This window comes from Triticum urartu, chromosome 3, assembly GCF_003073215.2.
Source record: "Triticum urartu cultivar G1812 chromosome 3, Tu2.1, whole genome shotgun sequence".
In the NCBI taxonomy this organism is placed as follows: Eukaryota; Viridiplantae; Streptophyta; class Magnoliopsida; order Poales; family Poaceae; genus Triticum; species Triticum urartu.
Window position 1 is genome coordinate 704,997,125 of NC_053024.1, and position 13,865 is coordinate 705,010,989.

Below are 13,865 nucleotides of genomic sequence, written 5' to 3' on the forward strand. Positions count from 1 at the left end.
AGGCTGTGGACAAATGTATCCCTTGTCTTGCATGAGTGCAACATTGTGTAATGTCACTGTGTGGCCTCACGCATAAAGTCACCACCTATACATGTGTCGATCAGTAATGTTGTGATGCTGCTGCATCAACATGGATCTCCCCCTATGATGGCTCCTTGCATGTATGATGGCCCTGCCTCTGATCTATTCTTTCCTGGCCTCGCAACCATTCACTTTCCATTTGTGTGTCTCTTTAGCGTCTTCGTGCAAAGCCTACATATGTATGTATACGGCCACTGTTCTGGCCTCTGATTTGCTGCTGTAGCGAGCCAGCAGCCAGGTTAATTTTTTTTGACTGCGTGCATGCGTTTGACTAGATCCATGCATACCCCATTCCCTTCGAGAGAAAAAAAAAATAGCAAGATCAAGATGTTCAGGTGCATGCATGTAGTACATTGTATATGTACATTCTTTTGCGTATGTGTCTGAATGTCTGATAAGACGACAGCTAAAGAGGTAATAAGACACAAGGTGATTTGTTCTCTTCTTTCTGCGAGCACAGATATTTTTATTATATGATATAAGCCTAGGTCTTCCCTGCGGTCTCCCAGCTCCTAGCTAGCAACAATATATTATCATAGCTAACGTACAGCTAGCCTATGCAGGCACACAATTGACAGGAATGTTTTTGAATATATACTGGTTTCGAGAAGGCACTACATATTTATATGACATGATTTGATCTACATGCATGTATGCGGTGTGGCTTTAAACTGATACTATAATGAAATGGTGTCCCCTAAAGATACAAATGCATGTGACCAGCACCTCAATAATGGCCGTATTGTTTTATTATTTTGCTAGGAAATAATGGCCGTAACGATTCATGTCACTATATTCAGTTTACATATTTAGTATTGACGTATCTTTTAAATAAAGTTATGTTGTTTTGGATATATAGTTAGAACAATATGATTAGGGCCACACTTGTGTTGTTATGCATTTTATACCAATGTTTTTTTACGTCCAACGAAGGACTCGCTTCATCCATGTATGCAAGGCCACTTGTCTTGTCTTATGTCCAATTGTTTTTAATTTGATCAAGAACTTAAAAGGATTTATTTATAATGCTAATCAAACTTTAAATGGTTTGGTTTTATAAACATGATCACAACATAAAGGGTTTGAATTGAGACAAGACAAGGCTGAGAGAGAGAGAATTTTGATGGAAAATGGAATTTGCTAGCTGGCTTACTTGCTAGTGGACAGACATCTTGCATAACTGGAATCATGCATTTAGGTTAGTTGAAGCATAATTTTGTATTTTATATTTGTAATCTTATGTGTAGCTCCGTCCGACTCCCAAAATAGGGCATGTGTGTTGTTCATGCATACAAATGACATTCCAAGCCCAGCTATCATATAAGTGGCCACCCACTCAATTCGGCTTGTAATTGCTCCAAATGACCATGAGCTTCGTTTTTGGAGGAGATAGGAAAAAAGTTTAGGGCCTTGTTTTTTTAGAACAGGGAGAGTGCCACACTAGCTTTACTAGCAAGAATGTTTTAATTTGCTCTCATGGGGCATGTTCTCCCTCGATTTCACTAAATAGTGATGTTTTGGACATTGATACGGGTTTAAAAACATAAATTTTTACTGTGGTATGCACATAATGACCAAAAATACTAATACATGTCGGTACAATGTACGCATATGATTTTCAAGTTTCCAATCCATATATTTGCAAAAATAATCTTGGTAAAAAGAATTTCAAAACTCTCAAATGTATTTCCATGAAATCTAGGGCTCCCTTTGCATTTATATCCATCATGAACCAAGGATATCCATATATGTTGATCTTCCCATATATAATTGTTAACTGCTACAACACATTTTTTGGGCATTTGCTCTCAAATGTGGCACCTATTTACTAATAAGTGCAACCAGTATGTGTGCATACAAAGGTTATCCACCTTAATTTAATTCTCTTTAAATAAATGTCAATATTCCATCTTCAGATATCAAAGTCTACGCACGGGGAGTGGGAGGCAGTGGGGTGTGTATATATGTTGCACAGAACATTAACCCATGCTGCTTAAGTTGCATCCTAAGATATATTGTCCTATCACTACTATAGAACCATCCTCCAAAGGCTCGTACCTAAACCCTTCCAGTGTGGGTTGTGCACCTGTGAGTGACTATATATTGACGGAGAAAAAAAGCAACTAGCAGGCAGCCTCATTATTGGTATGTGCCTTGCATGCCCCCACAAACTCATTTTAGCAGCTTTCAAGCATTGACACCCCCGCCTGGTGAGGGCGAGCTCAAGGACAACGACATGATCAATTAGGTTGTGGAGGAGGAATGCGTACATTACTATGTCGGTAAGAAGGTAGAGAAGAATGTCAAAGGGAGGTGGGGAGAAGGGGAAGTGGTCAAATTTGATCAAGGGAGGAGTCATAGTTGGAGAAGCTGAATAGGTGGGAGTGGCATTGATGGGTGGGAGGGGTCGACGACATCGATAGCGGACTAGAAAGCGGGAGGGAAACAGAGGACGTAATCACTTCTTTACGAATTACAGTGTCATGCCAGTTCAAACGAGGAAAAAAAACTAGGGGAGCTCCCTCCATTTTGACAAAAAGAGAGAGACGAGAACAACTAGTTTATAGGTTCTTTTAGTGTCCAATTAAGCTCTTCCATTGCCAGATGAAGTCCTTACTAGCCTAATTTGTCTCAGCCTTTTTTCTGGAGGAAAGGATGTGATGTTGTTACCATGATCTGGTTTCCATGCTAATATGGGCCTAAGTATCACTCAAAAGCTAAATCTCGCTTATTGTGGGACGAAAATCGCGCTCGCCACCAGCGTTCTCACTATCGGTCGGTCTAATAACTTGTGGTTATCGAACCTTCCAGGGAATGGTTTTGGGAACATTTCATCAGTTTTACAAAGCATTTGGCCCGTTTTTCTTCTTTTTCTTGTTTAATTTCTCTATTGGATTTTATTTTATTTATTTTTATCTTTATCTTTTTGGTTCTTCTTCTTTTCCATTCTTTTTTATTTTTGTTCTTCTTATTTTTTTTCTATTTTCAAAAATATATTTCGCCTTTTTTGAAAACATGTTGAACGTTTTTTAATACTTTTTGAACATTTTTCAAATGGCCATTTAATTTATTTTAAATGCACGATCAACAGCATTAAACACATATTGGACATTTTTCATAAATGTCATGATTTGTTTACATGTTCAAACAATATTTAACTGTTACGAATATTTTTTTAAATACACTATGATCAATCTTTAAACACATGTTGAACCTTTTCATAAATGCATGTACTTTTTTAGAAAAAACATGCCAACATTTTTAAGTGTTATGGACATTTGTTCTAAATACCTTGAGCATTTTTTAGTGACACAAATAAATTTTCCATAATTACAAAAACAATTTTTAAAATTATATGAACTTATTTTTTAAATATCATCAAAGTATTTAGAAATGTGTGAATATTATAAAAATGTGATGAATATTTTCTTGAATGGTATGAACATTTTTGACAAATTACACGAAAAAATATGTTATGTGAATAAAGAATGTTGAATGAACTTTTAACAATTAAGTAAAGCCTATTTTATAACATATACATTTATAATACTTTAATATTTAAAGAAAACACAAGCAAAAAAAGAAGAAGAAATGAATTGTGCAAAGGAACAACACAAGCGAACAAACCAAACCAGCAGCTCCCTAATGAGCCGACCTCCTTGAGGCAACATAAGCTTCCTTTTCACTAAAAGCGCGACATAGTCATGGGACCTCGTATATGACGTATTTTGCGTGATCTAGGAGCTCGACGCACAGGGGCTGGCCCAACATGTTTCCTATCGTGTGACAGAAAAAAAGTTGAACAACAACAGAGCATGCCATGATTTTAGGAAATCCCTATTTGAGGCACGCTGCGTCAAACTGCCGGCGCTTCGCACAGGCGAACCGACCGAGCGACACGATAGGCCAGCCAATTTGCATATGCAGTTCGCGTATAGCGTCATCGGGTTACCTTCTAGAAGGTTCCCTGAACCAGTTTATTTTCTTTTACTGGTTTTCCTTTTTCTTTCTTTTTGTTTTCTTCTTCTTCTTCTTCTTCTTCTTCTTCTTCTTCTTTCTTTTTTCCTTTTTGCTGTTTCTTTTTTGTATCTGTTTTCTTTTTAAAAGTTTATTTTTTCTATCTTCAATTGTTTTTCACATTTTAGAAAAATGTTTGAAAATTTCAAAAAATGTTCCAATTTAAAAATTATTGTGAGTTCAAACTATTGTCAGAAATTAAAAAAACTAAACCTTAAAATTGCTCCAGTTATGAAAAAAATTGTTTGGCATGTTGTGGTACAACATTTTTCTACAATTTTTCAGAAAATTTTCAGAATATCAAATAAAATCCTTTTTCAAAAATTTCTCACAATTTGTTCGTGCTTTCAAAAATGTTCAGAATTTCGATGTTTGTTCCATTTTTAATAGATGTTTAAAATTCAGAGACTATTCAGAATTTCAAAAAATGTTATTTTTTTCAAAATTCACATTTTTTTGATAAAATATTCAGATTTTGTGCAGGTTTAAAAAATCTATTTTCCAAAAAATGTTCTGTGTTTTTTAAAGTTATTCGTGCTTTCTTTTTTCTTTTAAAATAATTATTTAGGTTTTCATAAAAAATCATAAATTTTCGGAATTTATTTTCCTTTTCCATAATATATGTTCAAAACTTCGAAATATATTGCCGCTTTTGAAATTTTGTTCTCAACTTTAAAAAATATTTGTGTTTTTATAAATCTTCTGGAATAGATAAAATGGTTGTATTTTTAAAATATGTTCAAAAGTTCAAAAAATGTCCTCATTTTCAATTTTCGTTCAGAAATTCAAAAATGTTCGGTATTTCAAATTATGTTCACATTTTCCAATTGTTCTTCACTGTTTTTTTAAATCATGTTTTTAGATTTGTGTTCAAATTTCAAAATTGGTTCACATGTTTCGGTAATTGTCCAAAAATTGTTCAGCATTTGATAATTATGTTCATGATTTGAAACATTGCTCACATTTTTAAAAACTTTGTTCACATTTTCAAAGAGAATGATCAAAAAATTTGAAAAAATTGTATCCAAGCTGTACATTCTTTAGGATTTCGCACTGCATGAATATCAGTAGCACTCACCAGCACGAGTGGCTAGCGATATTGCTTCTTATCTTACACACTGCAGCAGTGGCGGTGCTGGGGCTTCCTTGAACTTTCATGGAATACCAAAGAATTTGCCTTAAAAAATGAAGAACCCACGAAATCAAGTCCAAAATGGCATAGCTTTCTAGCAACCCATATCCAAAACCAGCAACTGCAGCCACGCACCAAACCTGACGTCCTAGTGCGGCGTGCGAGAGCCTCGTCCCCCATTTTCCCAAATCTAGCTTCGGGGATTTTCAAGGCAGACCCTTAAACCGTCACTATGTGTCTGGGCCACGGTGTCTGGATCACTTTTATCATCCAACGGGAATTTGCATATGTTTGCTTAGCAGTTCGGACATACAGATGCCGGTATTCAAGAGACAAACGTGGGGAGCTTTGTAAGAGTTTGGACATGCACTTGACCAATCACATGCATGGTCCATCTCTTCCCTCTCTCCTGTCAACTGCACATGCATGGTCCCCACTCCTTTCTACCACAAATCATAAATATCCCACCACATGCATGGCCCCATCTACTTTTTCTTCTCCCAACCAGATACTTTGTGATTAGTATTGGATGGCTCATTCCGGCATCATGTCCTCAAACCACGTCCGGACATAAAAACACACATATAACGTAGATATTTGCGGGTGCCCTTACTACTTACGGCGGCGGCGGCATCCCATTCCAAGTTCAGCGGGCGATGGATGATGGCCGACCCTCTCCTTGCCCTCCCTGATCTGCTCCGGCCCTCCCCGCCGTGGATCCGCTAGTTCGCTTACGGCCTCCCCCTGCAGGCGCCATCAACAGCTGACGGCTCCACCTCCGGCGGTCCAGCCTCCATCGCAGTGTTGCCACTGGGCTCCACCTTTGTCAAGTATGCATCCAACCATCCCCGTTCCATCTACAAGTAGCAGCCACTTTGCTTGTGAATTGTATTTGTTTGTCCAATGCACATCAGTCCATGCCACTTTCGCAAAAAAATTTACAAGAATACTTAGGAGCAAATTCCTGACTCCACCATTGCACCACAGACAATTGACCGCAGGCCATTAGCCACTACACCAATCAGTGGTAGCTGGACATCAAGTTGCAAAACTATATACGAATACACAGCAGCATTGAGATTTGGAAAACATTTCTTGAAAATTGTGAGCAGTTTTTTAATGCCACAATTCTTTTTATATTCCAATTTTTTGAAGAAGTGAAGATACTCTGTAATCCGAATTAAAAAAGAAACACAAACAAATTTTGCTAATCCCAAACAGTTTTATAAAGCATGATTTTTTTTCAAAAATGTATAATTTTCTGAAGAAACGAACAAATTACAAAAACGTGAACATTTTTCTAAACTTCTGAATATTGCTGAGATCACGGACAGGTTTTATTTTTCAACAAAAGTAGAAAACAGGAATTTTTGTTAAAACAGAACATTTTTTAAAACCGCGCACATTATTGAAAACTGCAAACATATTTTATGGTATGTTTTTCTGGAAATTCGAACAAAATTTGAAAAATGGGAACATTTTTTGAAATTCTGAACAAAATTTTGAAACCGCGAACATTTTTTGAAACACATACATTTTTCTGAAATTGTGTACAAATTTTGTAAAGAACACATTTTCAGAAATTCCTGAATATTTTTTGAAACCTGATCATTTTCCTGAAATTATGAATAAATTTGAAAATGAGAACATTTTTCTCCGGGCATCGGATACGAGAGGTGGAACTGTGCACGGGTTCACTCTCCTTCCCTGCTAAAATTGAAGATACAAAGTGAACACAATGTATCTCACGTGCAAATGCCATACGGTTGTTAAGACCATATTACTATATATTATCAAAAGATCATGCACAATTTTTTTAATGAGAGTCAAATTGTACGCAAAAGCCATGTAAAATTTTAAGAAAATAGGAAACTAAAAACAGAAAAAACAAAGAGAAAACAATTTGAATAGGATGTAACCCAAAAAAATAACATAAGAGAGGAAAGGAAAAAAATAAAGGCAAAGAAAAGGTTAGAGATTTTTTCCCCTTTATGCAAGGACAAAAGAATTGGCACAATGAAAAGGAAAACTAAGAAAAATCATTAGGAACCCGAAAAAGAAAGTAAATGGAAACAAAATCAAAGAGCAACAAACATATAATTTGCGAGATCCTGTGTCCATGAGATTAACCTAAGACCATTTTTTCCGAATGACAGGCATTGAATTTGAGTCACAGAAGCAAGTGAGGTTCTAGTCTCCTTAGTTGTTGAAATTAAAAAGATAAAGACATAACCCATGTATCTCCCCTGCCATACGGTTGTCAAGACCAATGAATCCAGTTAGCCAATGGCGTGCTTGAGAGAAAGCAGCTACAGTGATATGCCTAGAGGTAAACAAACATCTCAAGCCGTGAGAATCGAATTGTTTGAAAAAATCTATTTTATTAACTACATAAGATACTATATATTAACAAAGATAATGCACACATTTTTTTAAAACTAGAGTTAAATTGGAAATAAAATTCATATAAATTTGAAAAAACATATACGAAACTAAAACAAAAAAGGAAAGAAAATAATCGAAGAGAAAAAACAATTGACTTAAAATGTAACCAAACAAAAATAACATAAGGGAGAGACAAGATTAGAGATTATTTTTAATATAAATATAAACAAAATGGAAAAGTTGAACGGAGCAAAGGAACGAAACATGCGAACTAACCAAATCACCATCTCCCCAATGGGTAGGCCCACTACAGGCTTGCCTTGAGGAAATGAAAGCTTCTGTTTTAGTAAAAGCGAGACATAGATACTCCTAGAGTATAGAAATGGAGAAGACCTTATTTAGGGGGGAAAACGGAAAATACCTAGCAAACCTCTTATGTTACCCTGTTCATGCCCCGCTTGGTGGGTGGATTATAGGGCTTATTTCTCTTATTTCTCTAGAGGCCCATTTAGCATCTAATTGTCTGGTTTGTTTGCATTTTACAATATCTTAGTAAAACATAATTGTTAAATTCTATTTTTTTAAACAAGTGATTATCTTAGTTTTCTGCCATCTATGAAATATAGTCGGGTATGTTACACAAATATTAGAATGTCCAATAAAATGCTAATTCTCCCTTGTAATTTTTTAATCTGCTTCACAGAAAGTGTGATCTCCGTTTTATGAAACCTCTCAAGTTTATCAATTCAATTGTTCATATATGTAAAATAGAAAACATAACTCTACATCTAAAAAGTGTTTCGGCATTTGTAAAATAGAAAACTTTCACAACTTGCAAAAAATATTTCAGTATACAAAATTATCCTATATAATTTTCACTCACTAGATATACTTTGCGTTCCATGGTAAATGTTCATGTATGCGTAATAAAATGTGCATCGTATTACTCATGTATGCGTAATAAAATGTTCATGTATAAAGCAGCTACACCGATATTCCCAAACCCAGAGGTACACAAATATCTCAAGCCACGAGAATTGAATGGTTTGAAAAAAAACTCTATTTGATTAACTATATAATATTATTATATATTAACAAAAATCTTGCGTACTTTTGAGTTGGATTCAACTTATAAAAAATCATGTAAAAATATAAGAATATAAGAAATTGATAACAGAAAAAATAATCAAAAATAAAACAATTTCTTAAAATGTAACACTGCAAATAACATTATAGAGGGGAAAAGGAGGTGAAATGATTAGAGATTTTTCCTTTTTTGCGCAAGGACAAAAGAATAGACTTGATGAATTGGAAAGCTAAGAAAAATCATTAGGAAGCCAAAAAATAAAAGCAAACAGCAACAAACATAAAATTTGCAAGATTGAGTGTCCATGAGATTAATCTAAAAATCAATTTTTTGAAAAGTTGGGTATCGAATTGAGTCACATAACCAGGTGAGGTTCCAGAGTTCCTAACTGCTGAAAATCAAAAGATACAGAGATAACCCAATGTATCTCCCCTGCCATAAGTTTTGTCAAGATCGATGAATCCGACCAATCAATGCAGTGCTTGAGAGAAAGCAGCTAGGTTGGTATGCCCAGAGCCAGAGGTGCACAAATATCTCAAGCAGTGAGAATCATGTCATTTGGAAAAAATTATTAAGAATATAAGGTTACTATATATTAACAAAAATCATGGACACTAATTCTTTAAACTAGAGTCAAATTGTATAAAAAATAATGCAAAAATTTGAAAAATAAATACAAAACTAAAACACAGAAAAAAAGGAAAGAAAATAATCCAAGAGAAAAAAACCTTAAAATGTAAGCCAACAAAAAATAAGATAAGACAAGAAAAGCCAAAAAAAGGCAAAGAAAAGATTAGAGATTGTTTCATTTTTGCACAAGGATGAAAGAATAGACATGATCTATAGGAAAACTAAGAAAAATAATTAGGGGGAAAAGAAAGTAAATGAAAACAGGAACAAAGAGGCTGTTTCCTTTTTTAATGACGTGCATCAGATTTGAGTTACAGAACTGATTGAGGCTTCTGTCTCCTTGGATGCTAAAATTTAAAAGATACAGACAGAATAGAATGCATCTCCCCTTTGCCGTCGTACTTGCAAGCAACACATGAGCTGTATGGGCCAACTTTCAAGGCCCAATAATTTAGACGCGACGGATAAAAAATACACTACTGGGCCAATACAGAAGCGCTTGTAGGCTAACATTTTTTAACTCTTACAACTATTTTTTAAAATACACTAATATCACTTTTTAAAACAGCATTCAACTTTCTCATAAATGCATGTACATTGTTTTAAACTACGTGAACAGTTTTAAGTGTCACAAACATTTTTCTAAATTTCATGTGTACTTTTAAGTGATACAATCATTTTTTCCAAAAGTATACGAATTATTTATGTTAAATAGCATTTTTCAACATCTTGAACATATTTTAAGATATGTGGATATATATTAAATGTGATAAACACTTTGTGAATGATTTAAACATTCTTTTACAAATTACAAGAGAAGAAACCAAACCACCAGCTCCCTAATGGGCCGGTGCACTGAAGGCTCCCCTTGAGTCTAATACTTCAACCGAGACATTCCCTCAAAAAAAAAACTAAAAGCGAGACATGGCCACTTCTTGAGTATTACAAAGAAAAGACATAGCAACTGAAATCACTAGTTGAGGAGTACTCGTTGCAAAGATCACACCAACTCCCCTGGTTGCGACAAGTGGCCCACATGCAGCTCGCCAGTTGTTGCAACCTATGAGTTTTCCCTTTTTTCATAGATCCATTTATTCAAAATGTTTTATCTCTCAAACCGTGCGTCCAAATCTCAAACCGCTTTCACCGTTGGATTCCTCGCGTCGAGATTTTCAAAACTAGATCCCATGTTGATAGGTTTTGACGAACTTTTTTTCACAAAAAACCGGACAAAAAAATGAATGAAAAACCGAACCAGAAGCACGAGTTTCTTTCCTTTCCGAAAGAGGCACGCCCGTGCCTCTCACCAAATCACAACCGTGCCTTTCCTGAAAGCAAAACCGTGACTCTCGCGGAAGGAAAAAAAAAGAGAAAATGTGTTTTTTTTCGTTTCTGAGGAGGCACGGCCGTGACTCTCGCGAAAGCACAACCTTGCCTCTCGCGGAAGCAAAATCGTGACTCTCGCGAAAGCCCTCCCATAGCAATAACTAGAATTAAAAAAAAGGGAATGACAGAGCATCTGGGAATAAACGATTAATTTCTATCAATAAACCTGCTAAAGCACCAAACCATAGAGTACTTAGCACGGGTGCTACAGAGAGATATGTTTTTATATCCCGCATTGAAAATCCTCCTTCCTTGTTGGAATACATATATGATCATAAACTCTTGCCCAAGATTGTTATGCTATATATAAAATTTTCGTTTCCGAGAGGCACGGCCGTGACTCTCGCGAAAGCACAACCATGCCTCTCGCGAAAGCAAAACCGTGACTCTCGCGAAACAAAAAAAACAAAGAACACGTTTTTCTTTTGTTTCCGATAGACACGTCCATGATTCTCGCTAAAGCACACGTGCCTCTCGTGGATACAAACCATAACTCTCGCGAAAGGAAAAAAACAGAAAACACATTTTTCCCGTTTTCGAGAGGCACGGCCGTGACTCTCGCGAAAGCACACCCATGTCTCTCGCGGAAGCAAAACCGTGACTCTCGCGAAAGGAAAAAACAGAAAACGTGTTTTTTCTGTTTCCGAGAGGCACGGCCGTGACTCTCGCGAAAGCAAAACCGTGCCTCTCGCAGAAGCAAAATCGTGACTCTCGCGACAAAAAAAGAAAACACTTTTTTTCGCACAATTTTTTTTATCGAAAAGCTAAGGAAGACTGGTGGAAAACCAAAATGTCGAAAAAACCCATTTAAAAAGCCGAAAATGCGTGCGGAAAAATAAAAAAACAAAATCCGAAGGGAACACCCAGAGCACGACACATGGCGAATGACCGAGAGCGCGCCAAGTGGCGCTGATCGTTGCGAGGCTCCCGAAGAAGCGCTCGTTAACTAGTTGCTCCCCCTAGCAACCTTCTTCTGTTAACCCGTTAATGCCCGATTGGTGGGCCGAGTTACGCGGCTGATTTCACTATAGGCCTTAATTGTCTAGTTTTTGCATTTTACAATATGTTAGTAAAATATAATCGTTAAATTCTGTTTTTCAAAACAATCGATAAACATAGTGCTCTGAAATCTATGAAAAATAATCATGTATATTACAAAAATATTTGCTTGTCCAATGAAATGTGCATTCACCTTCATAATTTTTTAGTCTACTCCTAAAAAATGAGTGATAAAAAATGGTTGCTGTCTATTAAAACATCTCACGTCTATCAAATCAATTGTTCATATATGTGAAATAAAAAATTAATTCTACTTCTAAAATGCGTTTCGGGATATGTATAACCAAAAACTCACTCAACTTTTGAAAAAATCTTATGGTATACAAAATTGTCCTATATAATTTTAAATCACTAGATATACTTTACGTTCAATGGTAAATGTTCATGTATGCATAATAAAATGTGCATCTTCTTACTAAATATGTACAAAGGGATTCACCAAAAAAATGTTGAACTTGTTTTGTCGTCCATGAAACATGTTAGTGTATTATCAAAGAGTAAATTATTACTTCATATTAAAAGAAAAAAATGTACACTATTTTTAATTAACCAGATTCAAATAGTAAAGAAAATATGGTCAAATAATGGTAAACAAGCTTTGTCGTCCAGGAAACATGTCAATTATATACAACGGAATATAAGATTACTATATAGTCTTTAGCACTTTTCATTAACTCAATTCATATTGTGTAAGAAACTAATGCAAGAAATAATTCAAATACAAAATAAAACAAGGTAAAATGAATATAAAATAATCCAAGAGAAATTTTTTTCCCTTAAAATATAACCTAACCAAATTAACATATGACATGAAAGGGAGAAAAATAAAGGCACACAAAATATAAGAGATTTTTCCTTTTTTGGAAGAACAAAAGAGTAGACATGATGTAAAGCAAAATAAGTAGGTGCCATAAAAAGAAAGTAAATTGAAACAAAAATGAAGTGCAGTAAAGATAAAATTTACCAGTCCCAGTCACAATTTTTTTAAACCCCAGGCATCGGATTCGAGTCGTAGAACTGCGTGCGGGTTCAATCTAATCCCTTCTGATATTCAATATACAAAATGAACACAATGTATCTCCCCTGCGAACATCATACGGTTGTCGATACCGGAAAGCTAGCCAATCAAGGTCGTGCTTGAGAGGAAGTAGCTACGGTGATTTTCCCAGAGGTAGAGGTACCAAGTATCTCAAGTTGCTAGAATTGAATCATTTTTAAAAACTATATTTTATGAACTGTATAAGGTTACTATATATTAACAAAAATCATGCAGTTTTTAAAAAATAGAGTCAAATTGTAAACACAAATCATTTAAAAATTTAAGAAAGCAGGAAAGTGAAACACAAACAAAAAATCAATGAGAAAACAATTTCTTAAAATGTAACCCAAGAAAAATAACATAAGAGTGGAAAGGGAAAAAATAAAGCCGAAAAATAGTAGAGATTTTTCCTTTTTCGCACAAGGACAAAAGAATAGACATGATGAAAAGGAAAATTAAGAAAAATCATTAGGAACCCGAAAAAGAAAGTAAATGGAAACAAAATCAAAGAGCAACAAACATATAATTTGCGAGATCCTGTGTCCATGAGATTAACCTAAGACCATTTTTTCCGAATGACAGGCATTGAATTTGAGTCACAGAAGCAAGTGAGGTTCTAGTCTCCTTAGTTGTTGAAATTAAAAAGATAAAGACATAACCCATGTATCTCCCCTGCCATACGGTTGTCAAGACCAATGAATGCAGGCAACCAACGCCATGCTTGAGAGAAAGAAGCTACAGTGATATGCCCAGAGCCAGAGGTACACAAATATCTCAAGCGTGAGAATCGAATCATTTGAAAAAAATATATATTTTATTAACTATATAAGATTACTATATATTAACAAAAACATTCACACTATTTTCTAACTAGAGTCAAATTGTAAACATAAATTATGTAAAATTTTGAATAAATATGAAACTAAAACATAGAAAAGAAGAAAAAAAAGAAAAGAATCCAAGAGAAAAATAATTTCCTTAAAATGTAACCCAATAAAAATAACAAAAGACAGGAAAGCTAAAAAAAACTAACGGCAGAGGATTTTTTT